The sequence below is a fragment of the Procambarus clarkii genome, chromosome 45 (assembly GCF_040958095.1).
Source record: "Procambarus clarkii isolate CNS0578487 chromosome 45, FALCON_Pclarkii_2.0, whole genome shotgun sequence".
Classification (NCBI taxonomy): domain Eukaryota; kingdom Metazoa; phylum Arthropoda; class Malacostraca; order Decapoda; family Cambaridae; genus Procambarus; species Procambarus clarkii.
Genome location: NC_091194.1, coordinates 23,751,710 through 23,777,784, shown reverse-complemented (window position 1 = coordinate 23,777,784; position 26,075 = coordinate 23,751,710). Strand labels below are relative to the sequence as shown.

Sequence of the window (26,075 nt, the reverse complement as noted above, 5' to 3'; positions counted from 1 at the left end):
ACCCACACCCAGCTAGCACCCACACCCTGCTATCACCCACACCCAGCAACACCCACACCCAGCTAGCACCCACACCCAGCTAGCACCCACACCCAGCAACACCCACACCCAGCTAGCACCCACACCCTGCTATCACCCACACCCAGCAACACCCACACCCAGCTAGCACCCACACCCAGCTAGCACCCACACCCTGCTAGCACCCACACCCAGCTAGCACCCACACCCAGCTAGCACCCTCACCCAGCTAGCACCCACACCCTGCTAGCACCCACACCCAGCTAGCACCCACACCCAGCTAGCACCCACACCCAGCTAGCACCCACACCCAGCTAGCACCCACACCCAGCTAGCACCCACACCCAGCAACACCAACACCCAGCTAGCACCCACACCCGGCTAGCATCCACACCCAGCTAGCACCCACACCCAGCAACACCCACGCCCAGCTAGCACCCACACCCAGCTAGCATCCACACCCTGCTAGCACCCTCACCCAGCTAGCACCCACACCCAGCTAGCACCCACACCCTGCTAGCACCCACACCCAGCTAGCATCCACACCCAGCAACACCCACACCCTGCTAGCACCCACACCCTGCTAGCACCCACACCCAGCAACACCCACACCCAGCAACACCCACACCCAGCTAGCACCTACACCCTGCTAACGCCCACACCCTGCTAGCACCCACACCCAGCTAGCACCCACACCCAGCAACACCCACACCCTGCTAGCACCCACACCCAGCTAGCACCCACACCCAGCTAGCACCCACACCCAGCAACACCCACACCCAGCAACACCCACGCCCTGCTAGCACCCACACCCAGCTAGCACCCACACCCAGCAACACCCACACCCAGCTAGCACCCACACCCAGCTAGCACCCACACCCAGCTAGCACCCACACCCAGCAACACCCACACCCTGCTAGCACCCACACCCTGCTAGCACCCACACCCAGCAACTCCCACACCCAGCTAGCACCCACACCCTGCTAGCACCCACACCCTGCTAGCACCCACACCCAGCTAGCACCCACACCCTGCTAGCACCCACACCCAGCTAGCACCCACACCCAGCTAGCATCCACACCCTGCTAGCACCCACACCCAGCTAGCACCCACACCCAGCTAGCACCCACACCCAGCTAGCACCCACACCCAGCAACACCCACACCCAGCTAGCACCCACACTCAGCTAGCACCCACACCCTGCTAGCACCCACACCCAGCTAGCACCCACACCCAGCAACACCCACACCCAGCAAGCACCCACACTCAGCTAGCACCCACACCCTGCTAGCACCCACACCCTGCTAGCACCCACACCCTGCTAGCACCCACACCCTGCTAGCACCCACACCCAGCAACACCCACACCCAGCTAGCACCCACACCTTGCTAGCACCCACACCCAGCAACACTCACACCCTGCTAGCACCCACACCCAGCAACACCCACACCCAGCTAGCACCCACACCCAGCAACACCCACACCCAGCAACACCAACACCCAGCTAGCACCCACACCCAGCTAGCACCCACACCCAGCTAGCACCCACACCCAGCAACACCCACACCCAGCTAGCACCCACACCCAGCTAGCACCCACACCCAGCTAGCACCCACACCCAGCAACACCCACATCCTGCTAGCACCCACACCCTGCTAGCACCCACACCCTACTAGCACCTACACCCAGCAACACCCACACCCTGCTAGCACCCACACCCTACTAGCACCTACACCCAGCAACACCCACACCCAGCTAGCACCCACACCCTGCTAGCACTCACACCCAGCTAGCACCCACACCCTGCTAGCACCCACACCCAGCTAGCACCCACACCCAGCTAGCATCCACACCCTGCTAGCACCCACACCCAGCAACACCCACACCCTGCTAGCACCCACACCCTGCTAGCACCCACACCCAGCAACACCCACACCCAGCAACACCAACACCCAGCTAGCACCCACACCCAGCTAGCACCCACACCCAGCTTGCACCCACACCCAGCTACACCCACACCCAGCTAGCACCCACACCCAGCTAGCACCCACACCCAGCTAGCACCCACACCCAGCAACACCCACACCCTGCTAGCACCCACACCCTGCTAGCACCCACACCCAGCAACAGCCACACCCAGCTAGCACCCACACCCTGCTAGCACCCACACCCAGCTAGCACCCACACCCTGCTAGCACCCACACCCAGCTAGCACCCACACCCAGCTAGCATCCACACCCTGCTAGCACCCACACCCAGCAACACGCACACCCTGCTAACACCCACACCCTGCTAGCACCCACACCCAGCAACACCCACACCCAGCTAGCACCCACACCCTGCTAGCACCCACACCCTGCTAGCACCCACACCCAGCTAGCACCCACACCCTGCTAGCACCCACACCCAGCTAGCACCCACACCCAGCTAGCACCCACACCCAGCTAGCACCCACACCCAGCTAGCACCCACACCCAGCAACACCCACCCCCAGCTAGCACCCACACTCAGCTAGCACCCACACCCAGCAAGCACCAGCACCCAGGTAGCACCCACACCCAGCAACACCCACACCCAGCTAGCACCCACACCCAGCAACACCCACACCCAGCTAGCACCCACACCCAGCTAGCACCCACACCCTGCTAGCACCCACACCCAGCTAGCACCCACACCCAGCTAGCACCCACACCCAGCTAGCACCCACACCCAGCTAGCACCCACACCCAGCTAGCACCCACACCCAGCTAGCACCCACACCCAGCAACACCCACACCCAGCTAGCACCCACACCCAGCAACACCCACACCCAGCTAGCACCCACACCCACCTAGCACCCACACCCAGCTAGCACCCACACCCAGCAACACCCACACCCAGCTAGCACCCACACCCAGCAACACCCACACCCAGCTAGCACCCACACCCAGCAACACCCACACCCAGCTAGCACCCACACCCAGCAACACCCTCACCCAGCTAGCACCCACACCCAGCTAGCACCTACACCCAGCTAGCACCCACACCCAGCAAGCACCAACACCCAGGTAGCACCCACACCCAGCAACACCCACACCCAGCTAGCACCCACACCCAGCAACACCCACGCCTAGCTAGCACCCACACCCAGCTAGCACCCACACCCTGCTATCGCCCACACCCAGCAACACCCACACCCAGCTAGCACCCACACCCAGCTAGCACCCACACCCAGCAACACCCACACCCTACTAGCACCCACACCCAGCAACACCCACACCCAGCTAGCACCCACACCCAGCTAGCACCCACACCCTGCTAGCACCCACACCCAGCTAGCACCCACACCCAGCTAGCACCCTCACCCAGCTAGCACCCACACCCTGCTAGCACCCACACCCAGCTAGCACCCACACCCAGCTAGCACCCACACCCAGCTAGCACCCACACCCAGCTAGCACCCACACCCAGCTAGCACCCACACCCAGCTAGCACCCACACCCAGCAACACCCACACCCAGCTAGCACCCACACCCAGCTAGCATCCACACCCAGCTAGCACCCACACCCAGCAACACCCACGCCCAGCTAGCACCCACACCCAGCTAGCATCCACACCCTGCTAGCACCCTCACCCAGCTAGCACCCACACCCAGCTAGCACCCACACCCTGCTAGCACCCACACCCAGCTAGCATCCACACCCAGCAACACCCACACCCTGCTAGCACCCACACCCAGCTAGCACCCACACCCAGCAACACCCACACCCAGCAACACCCACACCCTGCTAGCACCCACACCCAGCTAGTACCCACACCCAGCAACACCCACACCCAGCTAGCACCCACACCCAGCTAGCACCCACACCCAGCTAGCACCCACACCCAGCAACACCCACACCCTGCTAGCACCCACACCCTGCTAGCACCCACACCCAGCAACACCCACACCCAGCTAGCACCCACACCCTGCTAGCACCCACACCCTGCTAGCACCCACACCCAGCTAGCACCCACACCCTGCTAGCACCCACACCCATCTAGCACCCACACCCAGCTAGCATCCACACCCTGCTAGCACCCACACCCAGCTAGCACCCACACCCAGCTAGCACCCACACCCAGCTAGCACCCACACCCAGCAACACCCACACCCTGCTAGCACCCACACCCAGCTAGCACCCACACCCAGCTAGCACCGACACTCAGCTAGCACCACACCCTGCTAGCACCCACACCCTGCTAGCACCCACACCCTGCTAGCACCCACACCCTGCTAGCACCCACACCCAGCAACACCCACACCCAGCTAGCACCCACACCTTGCTAGCACCCACACCCAGCAACACCCACACCCTGCTAGCACCCACACCCAGCAACACCCACACCCAGCTAGCACCCACACCCAGCAACACCCACACCCAGCAACACCAACACCCAGCTAGCACTCACACCCAGCTAGCACCCACACCCAGCTAGCACCCACACCCAGCAACACCCACACCCAGCTAGCACCCACACCCAGCTAGCACCCACACCCAGCTAGCACCCACACCCAGCAACACCCACATCCTGCTAGCACCCACACCCTGCTAGCACCCACACCCTACTAGCACCTACACCCAGCAACACCCACACCCAGCTAGCACTCACACCCAGCTAGCACCCACACCCTGCTAGCACCCACACCCAGCTAGCACCCACACCCAGCTAGCACCCACACCCAGCTAGCATCCACACCCTGCTAGCACCCACACCCAGCAACACCCACACCCTGCTAGCACCCACACCCTGCTAGCACCCACACCCAGCAACACCCACACCCAGCAACACCAACACCCAGCTAGCACCCACACCCTGTTAGCACCCACACCCAGCTAGCACCCACACCCAGCTACACCCACACCCAGCTAGCACCCACACCCAGCTAGCACCCACACCCAGCTAGCACCCACACCCAGCAACACCCACACCCTGCTAGCACCCACACCCTGCTAGCACCCACACCCAGCAACAGCCACACCCAGCTAGCACCCACACCCTGCTAGCACCCACACCCAGCTAGCACCCACACCCTGCTAGCACCCACACCCTGCTAGCACCCACACCCAGCTAGCATCCACACCCTGCTAGCACCCACACCCAGCAACACGCACACCCTGCTAACACCCACACCCTGCTAGCACCCACACCCAGCAACACCCACACCCAGCTAGCACCCACACCCTGCTAGCACCCACACCCTGCTAGCACCCACACCCAGCTAGCACCCACACCCTGCTAGCACCCACACCCAGCTAGCACCCACACCCAGCTAGCACCCACACCCAGCTAGCACCCACATCCAGCTAGCACCCACACCCAGCAACACCCACACCCAGCTAGCACCCACACTCAGCTAGCACCCACACCCAGCTAGCACCCACACCCAGCTAGCACCCACTCCTTGCTAGCACCCACACCCAGCAACACCCACACCCAGCTAGCACCCACACTCAGCTAGCACCCACACCCACCTAGCACCCACACCCTGCTAGCACCCACTCCCAGCTAGCACCCACACCCAGCAACACCCACACCCAGCAACACTCACACCCAGCTAGCACCCACACTCAGCTAGCACCCACACCCACCTAGCACCCACACCCTGCTAGCACCCACTCCCTGCTAGCACCCACACCCTGCTAGCACCCACACCCAGCAACACCCACACCCAGCTAGCACCCACACCCTGCTAGCACCCACACCCAGCAACACCCACACCCAGCTAGCACCCACACCCAGCAACACCCACACCCAGCTAGCACCCACACCCAGCTAGCATCCACACCCTGCTAGCACCCACGCCCAGCTAGCACCCACACGTAGCTAGCACCCACACCCTGCTAGCACCCACACCCAGCTAGCACCCACACCCAGCTAGCATCCACACCTAGCTAGCACCCACACCCAGCTAGCACCCACGCCCAGCTAGCACCCACACCCTGCTAGCACCCACACCCAGCTAGCACCCACACTCAGCTAGCACCCACACCCAGCTAGCACCCACACCCAGCAACACCCACACCCAGCTAGCACCCACACTCAGCTAGCACCCACACCCTGCTAGCACCCACACCCTGCTAGCACCCACACCCTGCTAGCACCCACACCCTGCTAGCACCCACACCCAGCTAGCACCCACTCCCAGCTAGCACCCACACCCAGCTAGTACCCACACCCAGCAACACCCACACCCAGCAACACACACACCCAGCTGTCACCTGCCAGCACCGAATGTTAATCTTCTTGTTTAATAAACTGTTCACTTGAGACAGTTAAGAAGAACACGTCAATTTTTACAAAATTATAAAAACTAATTTAAACTGATCGTAGAAAAACAAAATGTATTTTGAATGTTTCATTCAGCCATTAAATATCAATCACAATTTATTAATGAATTTTACAAAAAACACCATAAATTTTATATTTAAACATGTAAAAACTATTTGTAATACATTAGGAACAAAATAGTTCTAGAAAAACCGTATATTATAAAACCTATTTTTGGATTTTTGGATTAAAAGTTTCTCAAATGCTCTACTGCACCATTTTCAATGCAAGTTATTTGTACGCCTATGACAAAACGTAGATGAAAGTTTACACCATGTTTTGTGCTTGCTGGGTAGTCCGTCTTCATATCCCAGCTGGGAGCCCATCCTCATATACCATATAGTAGTAGATCCTCATATCCCAGCTGGGAGCCCATCCTCATATACCATATAGTAGTAGATCCTCATATCCCAGCTAGTAGTTTGTCCTGAAATCCCAGCTGCCACATATTTACAATGCTAACCAGCATATATACATTTTCTTCTGTCCTCCATGGACAGGGTTAGAGAAGTGTTAAACATACAGTTCAGGGGTTTATTGAACACTCAACCACAGAAGGTGATTCGGTGCTTTTAAAATGCTAAGCTAACCTACATACGTAAATACATAGATACACAGATTTACGTATGCCCTACATAAAGTGTCTGATGTGCCTTTTTACATAGTGTCATTAATGTACATTTACAAAGGTGAAATGTAATTCTGATCAGCTTCCATATATACTTTATACCCGCACATATACATACACACACACATATACATACATATATACACACACATGCATTCACATATATTTGTCTCATTTACTCTGATAGCTGATAAAGAAACTAGTGTGCAATTAAGCACTTAATCACTGAAGGTGATGAAGGTGCTTTTACAAGCTCAGGTTATATAGTTACATCATATATATACATTGTATAATTGATATATTACATGGTCAATCTTCGATACAAGTCCAATATATCATCAAGTGTTCCAGTACTCATATAGTAATTGCAGAGTTCAGCATACCTTATAAACACTCTCACACACACTCACACTTACACACTCTCACTCTCATACCCACTCGCACACACTCTCACACACTCTCATGTACTCTCCCATTCTCACAAACTCTCACACTCTCACTCACTCTCACACATTCTCACTCACTCTCACACATTCTCACTCACTCTCACACATTCTCACTCACTCTCACACATTCTCACTCTCACCCACTCTCACTAACACTCTCACTCACTCTCCCACACTCTCACTAATTCTCCCACATTCTCACTCACTCTCCCAACATCTCACTCTCTCCCTCTCACTCACCCTACACTTGATCTCACTCACTCACACACACTCTCACTCACTCTCATAATCACTCACTCTCCCACACTCTGTCACTTGCCCTGTCACTCACTCTCACCCACTCACCCACACACTCTCACACACTCACATACTCTCACTCACTCACACACACTCACACCCTTACTCACTCTCACACCCTCACTCACTCTCACACACTTTCACACACTCTCACTCACTCTCTCTCTCACTCACACACTCTCACTCACTCACTCTCACACACTCCTTCTCACTGTCACACACTCTCACTCACTCTCACTCACTCTCATTCACTCTCACACACTCTCACTCACTCACTCTCACACGCTCTCACTCACTCTCATTCTCACTCACTCTCCCGCACTCACACTCACTCTCCTACACTCTTACCCACTCTTACCCACTCTCACTCACCCCACACTCGATCTCACTCATTCTCACACACTCTCACTCACTCTCACATACTCTCACTCACTTACTCTCCCACACTCTCACACACTCTCACTCACTCTCACTCACTCTCATACTCACTCTCACTCTCACTTACTCTCACACACTCACTCACTCTCACATATTCTCATTCTCACCCACTCACTAACACTCTCACTCACTCTCCCACGCTCTCACTAATTCTCCCACATTCTCACTCACTCTCCCACCATCTCACTCTCTCCCTCTCGCTCACCCTACACTTGATCTCACTCACTCACACACACTCTCACTCACTCTCATAATCACTCACACTCCCACACTCTGTCACTCGCCCTCTCACTCACTCTCACCCACTCACCCACACACTCTCACACACTCACATACTCTCACTCACACACACACTCACACCCTTACTCACTCTCATACCCTCACTCACTCTCACACACTTTCACACACTCTCACTCACTCTCTCTCACACTCACACACTCTCACTCACTCACTCTCACACACTCCTTCTCACTGTCACACACTCTCACTCACTCTCACTCACTCTCACACACTCTCACTCACTCACTCTCACACACTCTCACTCACTCTCATTCTCACTCACTCTTCCCCACTCACACTCACTCTCCTACACTCTTACTCACTCTCACTCACCCCACACTCGATCTCACTCACTCACACACTCTCACTCACTCTCACATACTCTCACTCACTCTCACACTCACTTACTCTCCCACACTTTCACACACTCTCACTCACTCTCATATTCACTCACTCTCACTCACTCTCACTCTCATACTCACTCTCACTTACTCTCACACACTCTCACTCAATCTCACACACTCTCACACACTCTCACACGTTCTCACTCACTCTCACTCCCTCCCACATACTCTCACTCATACACTCTCACTCACATACTCTCACTCACTTTCATACTGTTTCAGTCCCTTAGCTGGTTGAGTAACAGTACCACTGAATTCACTGGCCACACTGTATTTGTACCCTAGCAACGCTTGTCTTGAAATTTGGGCCACACTGTAGCTTGATCCACGCTTCCTGGCGAAGTTCCCAGTTCTTGGCTACTGGGGTTCGAATCTTGGTGAGGTCGCCAGTTCTTGTCACGTGGGGTGGGCCGGGGCTTTGCTAGCACTCGGCTGCTAGGGGCTCAAAAGGCCGAATACTCAGCCCCTCCGACTCCCGGGATTCACCGGAGTCTCCTTGGTCACACAGGAGAGGACCAACAATGCCCACCTCCGCAGGTCTTTGCTTCCACCACAAAAGGGGGTGCCACTGATTCACCCTGGAAGCCCTTCAGTCAAACACGGGGAAACTGCTGTTAACAGTTCCGGCCTAGACCCGTGGGGGAGTGAAGGAAGACTCAGACTTACCTTATAACCATAACCTCCCTGAGTCTTGCCTGCCAGACAAAAAGGTTGCAGGAACTCCTTTCCCGCCTGTCTTCTCTATCTTCTTCTTAACAAGGTCGCCAGCTGGGTTATTATATCTGCACCCCAGCAATGCAGTTCAGTGGGTGTATTATAAATTGTTTGTAGACAGAAGGTTGCTACTCCCATAGATCTGCTACTAGACTGTCGGCCCAGGGTACTCTCCCAGGAAGGTCTGTGTGGCTTTACCTCTCTCTAGCCACTACGTTACTAGTCGCCACCATTCAAGCACTGAAACTGATCGGATGGCTAAGGGTACACTTTTATATAAGTCCGTGCTGTCTTTACCACTCTCCAGGCAATAAGAACTTCTATAGAGAACGTAGTGTTCCCTAGGTGGTACTATGATAACCTTCGTGTATGCTCATAGAGAAATATTGTAATGGAGGCACACTTAAACACAGTGATAAAATATGTGAATTTACTGACATAAATTACATGAACACACATACAATCACAAGTAATACATGAATATGAAAATAAGGATAATAAGTCTGGAGATCGTCAGCCTCTTCTTCCATGACCTCCAACACTCCTTCAACTGAGCAGAAAGACAAGAGTCCCACACTCTCTCACAGGAGGGCCTCTTCACCACGTCGGCGCCTCTTCTTCACTGCCCTGCCATCCATACACACTGTCCCCTCTGACAGTCCTGGACACAAGCTGCCTTGCAGCATATTATACTACTAAAGTATTAATGTCCTATTGCCACATACATAAGTAAATATTGTGGCCTAACTAGCCTACTCACACAAGGGGTAATGTGAGGGAAAATGATCTACCTTACATTCCTGGCTCACGACGCCTGTCCCTCGATGGTGTGAGGTTCCCACGCTTCCTGAGCCGATCCTTGACGATCCACGAACGTTCCACAGGTCCTCAGGTGTCGTGGAGCCTTCTCGTCGTCGCCGTTCCAATCCCTGAGATTCAGCTACCCCAATCCTGGTTCATCGATGGGCACTGAGCTAATCACTATTTTCCCACACTCGCCCCTTCCACAAGGCGTTGCTCCTTGTCCTAGGAACGGTGTCGACCTTCCAAAACCCTTAGTGGATGTGACCCGGTCACAGCTAGGCCTGCCCGCCACACCTTTCCAGGCCCTCAACGTCCAGCGTCGTCGCCGAATATTTTCAAAGTTTGGCACTCTTTTGCTCAATAAACTTCGTTACTTTTTGCTTCCCAGAAGCGCAGGATCTCCAATACTTAAGATGGGCTGCGATAGCCATCTCTAATCCACTAAGAAAGGCTTGTAGAGCCTCAAATCCTTGAGAGCTGACCGAGGTGCGTCCTCTCGCCTTCACGGTCAGGTCAACTCTGACGTTGGCGCCGCCCGGGGCACTCGGTGACGTCACAGCGGGCCCTGATTGGTCGCCCGCGACCTAAGTCGGCCAATCTGCGATCGGCTAGTGTCCCTTCCAAAAGTCATATCTGCAGTAGGGGATACTCTTTCATTTTATATCAGGGTGCCAATTTCCCCTTACTTACAACTTATAATGTAACTTTCTCCCTTAACTGGCAGTCGGTCTGGTCGCCACATATATCAATAGACTCCCTGAACCTCAGAGAATCAGTAGGGAGAGCTGATATAACTCTTAAAGCAGGCAAACGAAAGAAATAGGAGAGGGCATCATAACAATACCCACTCTCACTTACTCTCACACGCATGTTAGGGGATTCACAAAAATTTGGCTATTACACTCTCAACCCAGGATACGCAAAACGTGTTGAAAACTTTCATCTAACTCTTCCCATAGATGTAGGAATAACATGCATTGAGAATGGTTCAGGAGAGCATTTGAGAAACTTTTAATCCAAAAATCCAAACATATAATTTTTATAATAAATGTTTTTTTCTAGATCTATTTTGTTTTTAATGTATTACAAATAGTTTTTACATATTTAAATATAAAATTTATGGTGTTTTTTGTAAAATTCATTAATAAATTGTGAATAATATTTAATGGCTGAATGAAACCTTCAAAATACATTTAGTTATTCTATGATCAGAAAAAGTAGTTTTCCAAATTTTCTAAAAAATCGTTCTTTTTAACACAATTTGACTCCTTATGCATTCCACTAAACACTGATATCATGTTTAAATATAAAATTTATGTATTATTCACTAAAATAATTTATATAAATTGTAAATGTTGCTTGATAATGGTGTGAAACATTCTGAAAACTTTTTGTTGTCTTATATATTGGCGTATTCTTATTAACTGTCTCAAGTGCACAGTTTATCAAATAAGAAGATTAACATTCGTCAACCCTTAAAATCTTATGTTATCTTGCGGGTGCAAAATGGGGGGAATCTTTAAGAACAGCTAGTATCTATATGACAAATCGTGTTTTCCCTAACTCAAACAATGTAGGGTTTATTATTCTACTCATATTTTTAATGACTCTTAGATGTTTACATTCTCTGAAGTATAATTGTGAAGGCTGTGTCCATCACTCTCACCACAGATTCTTAAACTCCTCTCTGCAGGTTCAACTATAATTAATTTCCATTCTGAATCTCCATGGACATTTGTCTCCAAAATGAAACCAATGTGGTTTCCTTCAGTGCCTTCAGCAGTCAGCACATTTACTCATTCATTTCCACAGATTCCAACATGGTAGGTGATTCACAGAAATTTGGCTATTTGTATTGTTATCTATTATGAATGCATTTCCATATTAAACGACAAATACATGAGTTTATGATAAATTCGTTTTCTGTGATATAACATTGGTATGCTGTTTTTTCTTTAAACCCCATACTGAACTAAATCACGAGAGTATATATTGTTTATTAAGAAGCGCCACCACTGACCGCCAATTAAGTGCTCACATCAATTATAACTCTATAAGAAATAACACACAATCCATGCCCAACCGTCGATCAACATTGACGCTGCACACACTCGGGCGCCTCGACTCAAAATTGCCACTCATCAGTCATATGGAGGAGAAAACTATGACAAACTTCACCTATCATTAATAGGAAGTACCACCATTGACTGCCAAGTGCTCATATCAAGTCTAACTCTAAGAAACAACACACAATCGTTGCAAATAACCACGTCAACACGGACTCTGGACACTATACGTCTTCCAACATCATCACTCGTACTGTCATCAAGATGGAAATGTTAGGACCTCTCCTATTGCTTATATATGTATATATACACAGCAATGTGCTGTTACCCTGCTGTTTCCCGGCCAACAGCCCTGCTTCTGTGCCAGGTAAGTCCACTACGGGCTCACCGTAGCTACTTGGAACTTGTTTTTCCTAGTAGCTGAATTTTAAACAACAACAACAGCTGCTACCCTATTCCATATGAAAGATTACACAGTGTTGATCAAAAGCTAGCTATAAGCCCATCTAATATTGACATCTCACAGGATGGTTAGTCAAACATAGAATCAGGGTAGAAAACACAAGCCTCAATACAAATACAAATCAAGTTTGACTAAAAATCAGGAGAGAACATTAAGTGCAAGGCTGATCTACTAGCTTCCACTAGCACACTCTGGTACAGCGCAAGAATATCTCCCAATTTTCCTGAGTGTATGAAGTGATTACAGAGCTCAAAGCTACCTCATACCACTTGGTCTGAAGTCACTTATAACAGGGCAATTACATATATAGTGTTGGGGAGTATGTCCCAGCTCTTGTTTACATAGCTTATAATTGGAATGTTCACCATTCCAATGGTGAACATTACCTGCAGCCACCTGCCATACATATCGATATCCTGCAGTACCTAATTTCTAGTGCAGTACAATCTAGTACAACCCAATCCCTTAATATATGAACCTAAGCCATACTCTCTGTACTGTAGATTTATTAAGTTGGATTTGGGCATGGCTATGCCAAAGGAAACAGAGTTAGAATAAATGGGGTTCAGTCATAGTGGGAAAATGTTGTAAGTTGAGTGCCTCAAGGCTCTGTCCTGAGACCTCTGTTAAGAGGATGAGGTAGAAGAGGAAGGAGTAGGTCTAGGAGGAAGGAGAAGGTGCAAGGAGGAGGACGTCGGGACGGGGGGAATTAAGTGACGGAGGAGAAGAGGAGGGAGGAGAATAGCAGGGGTAGAAGTAGTAGAGGTAAGAGGGGGAGGGCGGAGAGAAGTGAGAGAAGGGGGATGAGGAGGAAGGTGGAAGAGGAGGGGGGAAAGTGGGAAGTGGTGTCGGAAAATCCGACACCATTTAATATATCATACAGACAGATAATAGCTGTGTTGTATAAACAAGTTAACCCATAGAAAACGTAACTTGTAGTGGAATTACCGTCTATAGAAAACGGGATATCATCATCACATACTATTAAATTCTCCACCTATTCTGGTGGGAATTATTCTTAAATACATTAGTCTTTGGACTTTACCATCATAAAAACATCTTATATAAATTAACTTAATTATCAATATTAAAGTAGAGTAAATGTGACCCTTCTATCACTTATTGACATCTGGACAATGTAAGCTATGCGTCAGGGTGAGGGAGGGCAGCCATTGTTTATACTAGACCAGAGGCTCACGGGAGCAAATACGGCTCCTGTTAATTTTACTTGGACGTAGTGTTATGGAAACCAAAGGTGTACCATTATCAACACGCTGTCAACAAATCAAGTTAAGTGTTCTTCCAAAACCCATGTATCTTTCATTTATGGCCATTAATGTCATTATATAGGGTGTCCCGGTTAGAGCACGTGGTAGCCTCAAACTAAAGGTAATTAAGCCAGGTCTTCATTGTTCCATGTACAGTATTTTCTCTGATATACCTGTCATATATAGGATTCTGGCTTTACAGCTAGCGCCCTTTTGACAGGTCAAGACGAGGAAGCAAGACTTTGTGCACCAGTTACTGGGTGATGGAAGCTACCTCAAAGAGGATAATTTGGTGTCTACATCCTAGTTATACCTGTTTGGACTAAGGCCTGCTGTACAAATAAGATAAGGAACCTCTTCAATGTTTAATAATGTATGTAGTCTAATACTGTAGTTTGATTGGCTGCATATATATATATATATATAAATTAATATAAACCCCCCCTAATGTGTAGAGGATCGATTTGTGAGATTATGAGATTATTGCAGAAATACAGTCCACTTATCATTATACAAATTACTATCGAAGTATATAAATTAACGTAAATATAAATCTCACAGGTCGGTTCCCACATTATTTGGTCATCTTCGAACCGGATGACGGATTATTTGATCCTTTGAACCCACATTTGGTCATCTTAGTACCGGATGAACCAGTTAACCAGTGGATTCATTAAATAACTAGTGCAGTGTGATTTAAACAAAGGCCAGCCAGTCAAAGACAGCGGCGTTGACTCGTGCGAGTTCACGAGCCCCGCTCAGTTCAGATCAGCCTTAGTCAGCGGTTTCATGCACACCCACAGATTTGGTGGCGTGTTATTCTGTGAAATGACAGCGCTAATATAGAAGCCAGCCAAATTAGTGACTGTGTCGCGAGATTGTTCACGGATTTCGTGGTGTTAAATTTCGCGAGAGATTATCTACGAATTTTGTGGACTTTATTTCGCGAGGTCACTAATAATATTCAATACTTCTTGATAATATTAGAAGTTTTATAGAGGCTATTATCAATAATTGTGTATATTATTTCTCCAAAATAGAGAATTATTTAATATATATTGCACTAGTGATCACAGTATAATATTTAGGATATTTACCATTGACTAGTTGAACTATTATTGTTCATCCTAGTCCCATTATTACCATAGTCAGTTGTACTATATTCAACAACCTAACACCATTAATGAATGGTCAAGACCCTATTTTGGGTGTAATTTTTATCAACTCGAGTTGAGTTGTGTATATATAATAATTTACTTATGATCATTACACCTTTCAGTGATTAATTAGTGTCTCTACCATCCTAGGGTGATATAGAAGAGCTAACCTAAAGGTACTTCCGTGACACTGGTTTATCACTCAAATCATTAGTGTGTATGATTGTATATATATATTATGTGTATTAATTTTAAGTGCTAACCTCTAGAAGAGGTAGGATTATTGCCTAGCGAGTGCAGAATTTACCCTAGGCTATCATTAGAGTTTGTTCAGTATTATGAGCGACCCAAGTACAAGTCCCACAAGGCTTTACCAACTAGCCAGTATGGATAATGCAGGGAGAATGAAAAGAACCCTTGCAGGTCTTAAAGGCCACTTAACAAGACAGATCAAGAAATGTGAAGATTTGTCACAACAATCTCAAGTTGATTATGCTGACCTGGAAAGCTATTATCAAGCAGCTGCAGGTAAATTTGAGCAAATCAAATGCCAAATAGCAACATATGTGGCTGAACTTGCTAACACCAATTTATCAGAAACAGAAATAGACGACATTATGGTTGATCTTGCGAATTATGAAGATCACACTCAGGCCACGTTACAGCCTTATGTCAAATTAATTACCCTGAACAAAGCAACAACAACAACAGTTGCATCTAATACGAGTCAAGCAGAAGCTCGACTCCCTCCAATTAATTTACCCACTTTCTCAGGAAAAGATGAGGAAGATTGGGACGAATTTTGGAACAAATTCGTTGACCTTGTAGACTCAAAACAATCTTTACCAAAGAGTAGTAAATTCTCTTATTTGCATGGCCAATTATCAGGTGAGGCTAAAACAGTAGTATCCCATCTGAGATTAACTAATGACAGCTATGATCTGGCAGTAAAACTCCTCAAGGATAATTATGCTGATCCAGAAGTAAGAACATCACATTTAGTTCATGAGCTGTTGCATTTACCCCCACCGGAGGCTTCAGCTGATTCACTCCAAGTCTTCAAGCTGGAGGTAGAATCATTGATCAATGCCCTCAGCCTGACAGCAGATACAAACGGGGCTGAGTGGGTCTTGAAAATAATTGTCCAGGAGAAAATACCTAGGGACATATTGAGACAAATGAGTGCTCATTACAATAAAAGCATCTTATCCATGAGTGAAATATCTGAAGGTTTAAAGTCAGTAGTTCATCAATTACGAACACATGACAAATTAAAACCACCAAGTAAACCCTCAGAAACCAATAATAGTAAACCACAGAGTACCAAAGGTACTCCAAATCAATCTAGACAATATAATTCAACACCAAAGTGGAACAGTGGCAGTGTGGGCGTATATGCAGTGGGACCCTCCAAGCCTATAGTTACTGTGTCACCCAAGAACGTGACACCAAAGGGTACTGGAAGCTATGGAACATGTTTGTTCTGCAATGAGAAACATTCAATGTACCACTGCTCTAATTTTCCTGATAGTGACGCCCGTGTTGAGCGACTCAAAGATTTGCAATATTGCACGAGGTGCCTCAGGAAACATAACATCAACGACTGTGAGACCCAATTACACACCTGTAATAGGTGTAACAAAGGTCAGCACCATGCAGCATTGTGCAGAGACACCAAAACAACGTCTCCAAACCCCAAGGTGTAAGATAGCATTCCCACCTCAGTACAGTACTGCAAGGTGCAACCAACAAAGAGTGTCCAATCGGCAAAGTCTAAAGGTAATACGACTTTGCCTACTGCCCAAATTACCATCCTGAATAAGAGGGCCAAGGTCCATACCCGTGGGTTGTTTGACCAAGGATCCCAGAGAACATATATCACTAAAAAGCTGGCAGATGAACTACAATTAAGGTCTGTAGCCCAGATGTCATTCAATATCTCAGGGTTTGTAACAGATGCAGGACCTCAAGTCTACCAGGTGGTACAACCATCAGTACGTTTAGGCAGGTACGTCTGTCGAGTACAAGCCATTGTGGTGGACAAAATACCAGTAGACCTACAAGTTCAAGGTCTGAGAGCAACAGCCAAATTCCTGAGAAATAGAGGAATAAAATTGGCAGATAATATTAAGTCTGATCATCTCACTGACTTCGGTGTCCTTGTAGGGACAGACTATTGTCATCGATTCATCGGTAGCCCTACTAAATATCAGGGCATAACCATGTTAAATTCTGCAGGAGATAAATTACTCTCAGGCCCAGTATCAAGCCTGAGGAGACCTATGCCTGCAGATAAACAATACCAATAGAAATCTAAATTTGTCAGCTGATTATATTTCTCCAGTAGCATTATACTAAGGAGATTACAGCTGACTATACCAACAGAGGTTGATGTTAGTATCATCATTTAAAGCTGAAGATGAGTTCATGAGGCCTCAGTGGCAAATCAGTGAACAGTAGCCTAAACAGCTACAAGTCACTGCGACCAATGTCACTGAACCCACTGCAGTCTCAGAACCATACTTTACTTTAATGATGAGCTATTCAATCTTCTGAATCAATTAACTAAATTAAACCCCAATAAATCTGATGACTGATTTGATTCATTTATTATTTAATCAAGAAGTATTCCATGGGCCTCAGTGTTTATATATCAGTGACCAGTTACCTGAACAAACTTCAAGTTATATCTAATGTCACTGATCTCACTGCAGTCCCTGAATCATACTTGACTGTAGTACTTGATCACATCCAGTCTTCTGGGTTAAATAATATGTAATTAGGCTTGAATATTAGCCTTTCAAGAGTTAACAGGGAAATGAAATCGCATTAGACTTCTAACCCCTGTAACTCTAGTACGGGACATCCGTCCTGTACGAACAGACGCACAAATGTGTGATTACTAACTATTAACATCAAATTAATCTAATAATTCGAAGGAGGAGTATCGGTGTTCGTCTGTTCTAAATAGGACTTCGACCCGTGAGCAGCCCCTGGGGAATTATGTCGGAAAATCCGACACCATTTAATATATCATACAGACAGATAATAGCTGTGTTGTATAAACAAGTTAACCCATAGAAAACGTAACTTGTAGTGGAATTACCGTCTATAGAAAACGGGATATCATCACCACATACTATTAAATTCTCCACCTATTCTGGTGGGAATTATTCTTAAATACATTAGTCTTTGGACTTTACCATCATAAAAACATCTTATATAAATTAACTTCATATATAGGATTCTGGCTTTACAGCTAGCGCCCTTTTGACAGGTCAAAACGAGGAAGCAAGACTTTGTGCACCAGTTACTGGGTGATGGAAGCTACCTCAAAGAGGATAATTTGGTGTCTACATCCTAGTTATACCTGTTTGGACTAAGGCCTGCTGTACAAATAAGATAAGGAACCTCTTCAATGTTTAATAATGTATGTAGTCTAATACTGTAGTTTGATTGGCTGCATATATATATATATATATAAATTAATATAAACCCCCCCTAATGTGTAGAGGATCGATTTGTGAGATTATGAGATTATTGCAGAAATACAGTCCACTTATCATTATACAAATTACTATCGAAGTATATAAATTAACGTAAATATAAATCTCACAGGTCGGTTCCCACAAGTGGTAAGAGAAGGAGGATAAGGCGGAAGGGAAAGAGAAGGGGGAGGGGGGGCAAGAGAAGGGGATGAGTGAGGAAGAAGAAGAGGAGAGAAGGGGGGGAGGTAAGGACTGGGGTAAGAGAGAAGGGGGGTAAGGAGGGGGAGTGATAAGAGAAGGGGGGGATGAGGAGGAAAGGGAAGAGGAGGGGAAAGAGAAGGGGGATGAGGAGGAAAGGGAAGAGGGACATGTGTGTGTGTGTTCGTGCGCCTGGGCACACATGAGCGGTGTAGTCAGGACCGTAACAGTCATCGCGGTGACCGTGTCTGAACACTCGCCAGAGCTTTCAAATTATGAAACGAAATGTTGTAAATATCAAAAAACGTCGTAAATATGCAGCAAGGAAGTAAGACATATCAATTCATTAATATTATTACGGGTTTAAAAATTAAACCATACAAGCCACTACACGCCTCTACACGCCCATACACGCCTCTACACGCCACTACACACCACTACACGCCCATACACGCCTCTACACGCCACTACACGCCACTACACGCCCATACACGCCACTACACGCCTCTACACGCCCATACACGCCACTACACGCCCATACACGCCACTACACGCCACTACACGCCTCTACACGCCCATACACGCCACTACACGCCCATACACGCCACTACACGTCTCTACACGCCACTACACGACACTACACGCCCTTACACGCCTCTACACGCCACTACACGACACTACACGCCCATACACGCCACTATACACGCCACTACACGCCCCTACACACTACAACACGCCACAACACGCCCCTACACACTACAACACGCCACAACACGCCCCTACACACTACAACACGCCCCTACACACTACAACACGCCCCTACACACTACAACACGCCACAACACGCCCCTACACACTACAACACGCCCCTACACGCCCTTACACGCCACTACACGCCACTATACTCCCCAACACGCCACTTCACAACCCTGCACACGCCACTACACAACCCTGCACACGCCACTACGCAACCCTGCACACGCCATTACACAACCCTGCACACGCCACTACACAACCCTGCACGCGCCACTACACAACCCTGCACACGCCACTACACAACCCTGCACACGCCACTACACAACCCTGCACACGCCACTACACAACCCTGCACACGCCCCTACATGCCTCTACACGCCACTACACTACCTTGCACGCCACTACACGCCCCACACACGCCCCTACACGTGACTATAAAACCCTGCACGCCACTCCACGCCCCTACACACCCCTTATACGGCACAACACCACGCCAATGCACAACACACACCCCAAGACGCCACTACACGCACCTAGACACCACTACACGCCACAACACGCCACTATACAACCCTGGAAGACACTACGCGCCCCCTACACACCCCTACACGCCCCTACACAAACCTACACGCCAACACACGCCACAACACAACACTACCAACAGGCTACTACACCACACCACTACACCACGCCACTACACCACGCCACTACACCACACCACTACACCAGGCCACTACACCACGCCACTACACCACGCCACTACACCACGCCACTACACCACACCACTACACCACGCCACTACACCACGCCACTACACCACGCCACTACACCAGGCTACTACACCACGCCACTACACCAGGCTACTACACCACGCCACTACACCACGCCACTACACCAGGCCACTACACCACGCCACTACACCAGGCCACTACACCACGCCACTACACCACGCCACTACACCAGGCCACTACACCACGCCACTACACTACGCCACTACACCAGGCTACTACACCAGACTACTACACCACGCCACTACACCAGGCTACTACACCAGGCTACTACACCACTCTACTACACCACGCCACTACACCACGCCACTACACCAGGCTACTACACCACGCCACTACACCACGCCACTACACCAGACTACTACACCACGCCACTACACCAGGCTACTACACCACGCTACTACACCACGCCACTACACCAGGCCACTACACCACGCCACTACACCACGCCACTACACCACGCCACTACACCAGGCCACTACACCACGCCACTACACCACGCCACTACACCAGGCTACTACACCAGACTACTACACCACGCCACTACACCAGGCTACTACACCACGCTACTACACCACGCCACTACACCAGGCTACTACACCAGACTACTACACCACGCCACTACACCAGGCCACTACACCACGCCACTACACCACACCACTACACCACGCCACTACACCACGCCACTACACCAGGCTACTACACCAGACTACTACACCACGCCACTACACCAGGCTACTACACCAGACTACTACACCACGCCACTACACCAGGCTACTACACCAGGCTACTACACCACGCTACTACACCACGCCACTACACCAGGCCACTACACCACGCCACTACACCAGGCCACTACACCACGCCACTACACCACGCCACTACACCAGGCCACTACACCACGCCACTACACCAGGCTACTACACCAGGCTACTACACCACGCCACTACACCAGACTACTACACCACGCCACTACACCAGGCTACTACACCACGCCACTACACCAGACTACCACACCACGCCACTACACCAGGCCACTACACCACGCCACTACACCACACCACTACACCATGCCACTACACCACGCCACTACACCAGGCTACTACACCAGGCTACTACACCACGCCACTACACCAGGCTACTACACCACGCCACTACACCACACCACTACACCACGCCACTACACCAGGCTACTACACCACGCCACTACACCAGGCTATTACACCACGCCACTACACCAGGCTATTACACCACACCACTACGCCAGGCTACTACACCACGCCACTACACCAGGCTATTACACCACACCACTACACCAGGCTACTACACCAGGCTACTACACCAGGCTACTACACCACGCCACTACACCAGGCTACTACACCACGCCACTACACCAGGCTACTACACCAGGCTACTACACCAGGCTACTACACCACGCCACTACACCAGGCTACTACACCAGGCTACTACACCACGCCACTACACCACGCCACTACACCAGGCTACTACACCAGGCAACTACATCACGCCACTATACCAGGCTACTACACCACGCCACTACACCACACCACTACACCACGCCACTACACCAGGCTACTACACCAGGCTACTACACCACGCCACTACACCAGGCTACTACACCAGGCCACTACACCAGGCTACTACACCAGGCTACTACACCACGCCACTACACCAGGCTACTACACCAGGCTACTACACCATGCTACTACACCAGGCTACTACAACAGGCTACTACACCACGCCACTACACCAGGCTACTACACCACGCCACTACACCAGGCTACTACACCAGGCTACTACACCACGCCACTACACCACGCCACTACACCAGGCTACTACACCAGGCTACTACACCACGCCACTACACCAGGCTATTACACCACACCACTACACCAGGCTACTACACCAGGCTACTACACCAGGCCACTACACCAGGCTACTACACCAGGCTACTACACCATGCCACTACACCAGGCTATTACACCACGCCACTACACCAGGCTATTACACTACGCCACTACACCAGGCTACTACACCACGCCACTACACCACACCACTACACCAGGCTACTACACCAGGCTACTACACCACACCACTACACCAGGCTACTACACCAGGCTACTACACCAGGCTACTACACCACGCCACTACACCAGGCTACTACACCACGCCACTACACCACACCACTACACCACGCCACTACACCAGGCTACTACACCACGCCACTACACCAGGCTATTTCACCACACCACTACACCAGGCTACTACACCAGGCTATTACACCACGCCACTACACCAGGCTACTACACCACGCCACTACACCACGCCACTACACCAGGCTACTACACCAGGCTACTACACCACGCCACTACACCAGGCTATTACACCACACCACTACACCAGGCTACTACACCAGGCTACTACACCACGCCACTACACCAGGCTATTACACCACACCACTACACCAGGCTACTACACCATGCCACTACACCAGGCTACTACACCACGCCACTACACCAGGCTATTACACCACACCACTACACCAGGCTACTACACCAGGCTACTACACCACGCCACTACACCAGGCTATTACACCACACCACTACACCAGGCTACTACACCAGGCTACTACACCATGCCACTACACCAGGCTATTACACCACACCACTACACCAGGCTACTACACCAGGCTACTACACCAGGCTACTACACCACACCACTACACCACGCCACTACACCAGGCTATTACACCACACCACTACACCACGCCACTGCACCAGGCTACTACACCAGGCTACTACACCACACCACTACACCAGGCTACTACACCAGGCTACTACACCAGCCTACTACACCACACCACTACACAACGCCACTAAACCAGGCTACTACACCACACCACTACACCAGGCTATTACACCACACCACTACACCAGGCTACTACACAACGCCACTACACCAGGCTACTACACCACACCACTACACCAGGCTATTACACCACACCACTACACCAGGCTACTACACCAGGCTACTACACCACGCCACTACACCACGCCACTACACCAGGCTATTACACCACACCACTACACCAGGCTACTACACCAGGCTACTACACCACGCCACTACACCAGGCTATTACACCACACCACTACACCAGGCTACTACACCAGGCTACTACACCACGCCACTACACCACGCCACTACACCAGGCTACTACACCAGGCTACTACACCACAACACTACACAACGCCACTACACCAGGCTACTACACCACACCACTACACCAGGCTACTACACCAGGCTATTACACCAGGCTACTACACAACGCCACTACACCAGGCTACTACACCAGGCTACTACACCAGGCTACTACACCAGGCTACTACACCACGCCACTACACCAGGCTACTCCACCACGCCACTACACCAGGCTACTACACCAGGCTACTACACCAGGCTACTACACCACGCCACTACACCACGCCACTACACCACGCCACTACACCACGCCACTACACCAGGCTATTACACCACACCACTACACCAGGCTACTACACCAGGCTACTACACCACGCCACTACACCACGCCACTACACCAGGCTACTACACCAGGCTACTACACCAGGCTACTACACCACGCCACTACACCAGGCTACTACACCAGGCTACTACACCACGTCACTACACCAGGCAATTACAACACGTCACTACACCAGGCTACTACACCAGGCTACTACACCACGCCACTACACCAGGCTACTACACCAGGCTACTACACCAGGCTATTACACCACACCACTACACCAGGCTATTACACCACACCACTACACCAGGCTACTACACCACGCCACTACACCACGCCACTACACCACGCCACTACACCAGGCCACTACACCACGTCACTACACCAGGCTACTACACCAGGCCACTACACCACGCCACTACACCAGGCTATTGCACCACACCACTACACCAGGCTATTACACCACACCACTACACCAGGCTATTACACCACACCACTACACCAGGCTACTACACCACACCACTACACCAGGCTACTACACCACACCACTACACCAGGCTACTACACCACACCACTACACCAGGCTACTACACCAGGCTACTACACCAGGCTACTACACCACGCCACTACACCAGGCTATTACACCACGCCACTACACCAGGCTACTACACCAGGCTACTACACTATGCCACTACACCAGGCTACTACACCAGGCTACTACACTATGCCACTACACCACGCCACTACACCAGGCTATTACACCACGCCACTACACCAGGCTACTACACCACGCCACTATACCAGGCTACTACACCAGGCTACTACACCAGGCTACTACACTATGCCACTACACCAGGCTACTACACCAGGCTACTACACTATGCCACTACACCAGGCTACTACACCAGGCTACTACACTATGCCACTACACCACGCCGCTACACCAGGCTACTACACCAGGCTACTACACTATGCCACTACACCAGGCTACTACACCAGGCTACTACACTATGCCACTACACCACGCCACTACACCAGGCTACTACACCAGGCTACTACACCAGGCTACTACACTATGCCACTACACCAGGCTACTACACCAGGCTACTACACTATGCCACTACACCAGGCTACTACACCAGGCTACTACACTATGCCACTACACCACGCCACTACACCATGCCACTACACCAGGCTACTACACTATGCCACTACACCAGGCTACTACACCAGGCTACTACACTATGCCACTACACCACGCCACTACACCAGGCTACTACACTATGCCACTACACCACGCCACTACACCACGCCACTACACCAGGCTACTACACCAGGCTACTACACTATGCCACTACACCAGGCTACTACACCAGGCTACTACACTATGCCACTACACCACGCCACTACACCAGGCTACTACACCAGGCTACTACACTATGCCACTACACCAGGCTACTACACCAGGCTACTACACCAGGCTAAAACACTATGCCACTACACCAGGCTACTACACCAGGCTACTACACCAGGCTAAAACACTATGCCACTACACCAGGCTACTACACCAGGCTACTACACCAGGCTAAAACACTATGCCACTACACCAGGCTACTACACCAGGCTACTACACCAGGCTACTACACTATGCCACTACACCAGGCTACTACACCAGGCTACTACACCAGGCTACTACACCACGCCACTACACCACGCCACTACACCAGGCCACTACACCACGCCACTACACCACGCCACTACACAAGGCCACTACACCATGCCACTATACCAGGCTACTACACCATACCAGTATACCAGGCTACTACACCATGCCACTACACCAGGCTACTACACCATGCCACTACACCAGGCTACTACACCAGGCTACTACACCAGGCTAAAACACTATGCCACTACACCATGCCACTATACCAGGCTACTACACCACGCCACTACACCAGGCTACTA

At 50.2% G+C, this 26,075-nt stretch overlaps 1 protein-coding gene across 1 annotated transcript in view; it reads left to right on the top strand.

Annotated features, from left to right (window-relative positions):
* LOC138350481 (uncharacterized) overlaps positions 1 to 26,075 on the top strand; it is a 398,783-nt gene that overhangs the window by 137,687 nt on the left and 235,021 nt on the right. The gene's annotated exons all lie outside the window — the stretch shown is intronic.